At 33.4% G+C, this 4,447-nt stretch overlaps 1 protein-coding gene across 4 annotated transcripts in view; it reads left to right on the forward strand.

Annotated features, from left to right (window-relative positions):
• Positions 1 to 2,974, forward strand: part of LOC108910824 (glutamine--fructose-6-phosphate aminotransferase [isomerizing] 2) — a 24,836-nt gene extending 21,862 nt beyond the window's left edge. For all 4 annotated transcript variants that reach the window (XM_018715555.1, XM_018715558.1, XM_018715559.1 and 1 more), the window contains one exon: positions 2,455 to 2,974. The gene's annotated coding sequence lies outside the window, so the exon portion shown is untranslated. The remainder of the gene's footprint in view (positions 1 to 2,454) is intronic.
• Positions 2,975 to 4,447: the final 1,473 nt, after the last annotated feature.

Consider the following 4,447-nt stretch of genomic DNA (forward strand, 5'->3'; position numbering starts at 1 on the left):
GCAAAGAATACAAATCGCTGCCAACGGAGTCAAACCCAATGCCAATATGCTGTTTCAAATTTGGAGATCTCTCGGAAAACGTTGTGTAAAGTGTATCGATGTTAACGGTGGATTCTTCGAACAATTACTTTAAATCGTAATTACGTATTTTATTTGTTGTATTGTTAATTTTTGTGATAACACGAAGAAAGACTTGGTTTGTTTCGTTTTTAATTTCTCGTATTATTAAAACGGTGTCCGTTAAATCGATTTTTCTCGAAAACGGATCGAGATACCGAAATGAAACAGGAGGACATAATTAATGGAAAAATGATTGCTCTTTCAGATTTTCAATCAAGTTTCATGTTAGACGTAGAGGGTAAAAAATTATTAACTAAATTTTTATGTTCTGGAACGCCAAAGTCTTTTTGGTTGTAGGTCATCGAAATAATTGTGATTTTTTTTCGAAATATGTGTAATATGAAACTTGATTCAAAACCTGAAACAGCTAGTGCCTGCATATTTAGATGCAGTTTTTCTAAATCGCTGGATTGGCCATGTAAGCTTTTTTCCTTGGCCACCCAGAAGTCCAGATTTCAATCCTCTTAATTTTTCTATTTGGTCTCGAATGAAAGATGCAGTTTACAAAGAATCGATTGGTTTGCGTGAAAAGTTGTAGCAAAGAATACAAATTGCTGCCAACGAAGTCAAACCCAATGCCAATATGCTGTTTCAAATTCGGAGATCTCTCGGGAAACGTTGTGTAAAGTGTATCGATGTTAACGTTGGATTCTTCGAACAATTACTTTAAATCGTAATTACGTATTTTATTTGTTTTATTGTAATTTTTGTGATAACACGAACACTTGGTTTGCTTCGTTTTTAATTTCTCGTATTATCAAAACGGTGTCCGTTAAATCGATTTTTCTCGAAAACGGATCGAGATACCGAAATGAAACAAGAGGACATAATTAATGGAAAAATGATTGCTCTTTCAGATTTTCAATCAAGTATCATGTTAGACGTACAGGGTAATAAATTATTAACTAAATTTTCGGTAAAATTGGTCGGAAGTGGCGCCCTCTATGAACAACGCTGAAATTACAACACGCACCTTATTCGTTGCTTAAAAAAATATAGTTTCACAAATTTTTAAGTTCCTAACCTACATATTTTCAGAATAATCGCAAAAAAACGAGTTAAAATTTTAACTTTTCCGAAACTATCAATTTTCGGAAAAAGCATGTTAGACCAGGAAAATTAGCGAAATTTCCTGGTCTACGTATAGTATCTTCAGCTTTCGATTTTCCCATTGTTAACGAATCGCCCTGTATAACACANGGTAAAAAATTATTAACTAAATTTTTATGTTCTGGAACGCCAAAGTCTTTTTGGTTGTAGGTCATCGAAATAATTGTGATTTTTTTTCGAAATATGTCTAATATGAAACTTGATTCAAAACCTGAAACAGCTAGTGCGTGCATATTTAGATTCAGTTTTTCTAAATCGCTGGATTGGCCATGTAAGCTTTTTCGCTGGGCCACCCAGAAGTCCAGATTTCAATCCTCTTGATTTTTCTATTTGGTCTCGAATGAAAGATACAGTTTACAAAGAATCGATTGGTTTGCGTGAAAAGTTGTGGCAAAGAATACAAATCGCTGCCAACGAAGTCAAACCCAATGCCAATATGCTGTTTCAAATTCGGAGATCTCTCGGACAACGTTGTGTAAAGTGTATCGATGTTAACGGTGGATTCTTCTGACAATTACTTTAAATCGTAATTACGTATTTTATTTGTTTTATTGTTAATTTTTGTGATAACACGAAGAAACACTTGGTTTGTTTCGTTTTTAATTTCTCGTATTATCAAAACGGTGTCCGTTAAATCGATTTTTCTCGAAAACGGATCGAGATACCGAAATGAAACAGGAGGACATAATTAATGGAAAAATGATTGCTCTTTCAGATTTTCAATCAAGTTTCATGTTAGACGTACAGGGTAATAAATTATTAACTAAATTTTCGGTAAAATTGGTCGGAAGTGGCGCCCTCTATGAACAACGCTGAAATTACAACACGCACCTTATTCGTTGCTTAAAAAAATATAGTTTCACAAATTTTTAAGTTCCTAACCTACATATTTTCAGAATAATCGCAAAAAAACGAGTTAAAATTTTAACTTTTCCGAAACTATCAATTTTCGGAAAAAGCATGTTAGACCAGGAAAATTAGCGAAATTTCCTGGTCTACGTATAGTATCTTCAGCTTTCGATTTTCCCATTGTTAACGAATCGCCCTGTACAACACAATTGCCTTATTTTATCGCAGTTTTTGAAAAAATATAGTTCGCGTCTCGAACACGAAATGTTTTTGCGTTCTCGAATGGATGTTTCGTCTCGCTAAGTACCATTCCGCGTTCCAGATACAAAAATAGCTATTTCTTTTTTTTTTTTGTGACGTTTAATTCCCTTTCAGACTGGTGAAGAATTGCTACATCAAGCGCTTAGCTTAGATTCCGTCATATTATCCCAACGTATTACCTAATAGGCATTTAAAATGTAAGATATTTCGGTTGGAGGTAAACCTTATATTCCACTAGACGACTTTTTAGAGGTTATTTATTTTATATTGTCCCGGACAAGTAAATTGTTAATAATCATTGTATTATAGATTGTTTTATATATATTTTATATACGTAGTCTTGAATACAAGTTTTTAAAGCTGTAAAAGGAGTTTTTAACACGTTGACTCTCAAAATTATAATTAAGTTACCAAATCGTCGGGCGCTATATATTTTTCTCGTTTCCGAGCATGGGAATTTTTTTTATAAGATATCTTGCGATTATGGTTACCGTTAAGCTGTTTCTTTTACGATTAACGGAAAAAAATGTCCTTAAACGTGTTAAAAATCTGCAGATAAAGTGTATTTATTCCATTTATTTGTAAATTATATTATTTCCTTGTATCTGTGAGATTAAAAATGTTTTATATGATGTTTTTATAGATTTTGTTCCTACGACATATACCTAGATGTAAAACTATTATAATGGCAACTATTTTTTATAAAAAATAAAATTATATACACGTACTTTGTGTTTCACTAGCGCTTAAAAGAATACCGAGTTCTTTCGGCGATTCCACGTTAATGGATATAAAAATCGACAATTAAACGTTTGCGTGTAAATAAAAATAACGTAATAAAGAAATGTCGGTATAAGCTTCGTTCCTAAAACCAATAGAGCGAAAAACGAGGCTGTTTTTACACTTAAATCGTAAACAAACTGCAAAAATGACTTGTTTTGGTTTTTTTATAGTGTCTCGAAATATAATAATGGAATCGTCTTACTTTTGTATAAGACTTTTGTAGAGAATAAAAAACACCCTGTAAAATGGTTTTTTGTGCGACCCGATCGGTTCACTTTTTACAGAGAAAATCTGGAAAAACTTCTAAAATAGACCTTTTTTCAAAAATTCTTAACTCCGTCAAATTTGAAGCTGGAAAAAAAATCTTGCGGAAAATGACCGAATAATATGTAGTTTGCGCAAGATGGTTTCGGTCCGATGCATAGTTTTTGCGCAATAAACAAATTAGGGTCTTTTTTTGCATAGCGTGGCGATTTATCAAAAATGGTCGATTTTAATTCTGAAAGTAGACGACAAAATCTCCAATTTGTATATCTCGGATTTTTGCCTGGGTGATGGGAAATACGCTAAAAATTCCCTTGAAAGTCGCCCGAAGCAATCGAAAGTACGCTCCACGCGGTAATGGGAAAACAGGGAATGGAGGACTCTGGCACGAGCGTACTTTCGATCGTTTCGGGCGACTTTCAAGGGAATTTTTAGCATATTCCCCATCATTCAGCTGAAAATCCGAGATATACAAATTGGAGATTTTGTCGTCTATTTTCAGACGCCATTTTCAAAATTCAAATCGGACCATTTTTGATAAATCGCCACGCTGTGCAAAAAAGACCCTAATTTGTTTATAACGCAATTGTGCAAAAACTATACGTCAGACAGAAACCATCTTGCTCACGATTAAACTACACATTATTTTCTGTTATTTTCCACAAGATTGTTTTTCTAGCTTCAAATTTGACGGAGTTATGAATTTTTTAAAAAAAGGTCTATTTTAGAGGTTTTTCCGGATTTTCTCTGTAAAAAGTTAACCGATCGGGTCGCACAAACCATTTTATAGCTTTGCTGTTCAAATCACTTGTGTTTTTGTTTACTAAGTATTTTTCAAAAGGCGTCCACTTCACTGAACTAATAATTTATTGGAATGAAGTGTTTCTAATAGCACGAAAATTTTCATAAAAGTGTCTAGAGGTGGTTCCGTACAAGGATTTTAAACAAATAAAAAAATAAAAAATGTATAAAATGTGTGTTTGTATAAAATCCTTGGGTTCCGTATGCATCTGGGGTCGCGAAACACGACTGTATCCGTTTTTGTGCAAGTGCTTCCGTC

This window comes from Anoplophora glabripennis, unplaced genomic scaffold, assembly GCF_000390285.2.
Source record: "Anoplophora glabripennis isolate ALB-LARVAE unplaced genomic scaffold, Agla_2.0 scaffold290, whole genome shotgun sequence".
Taxonomy (NCBI): Eukaryota; Metazoa; Arthropoda; class Insecta; order Coleoptera; family Cerambycidae; genus Anoplophora; species Anoplophora glabripennis.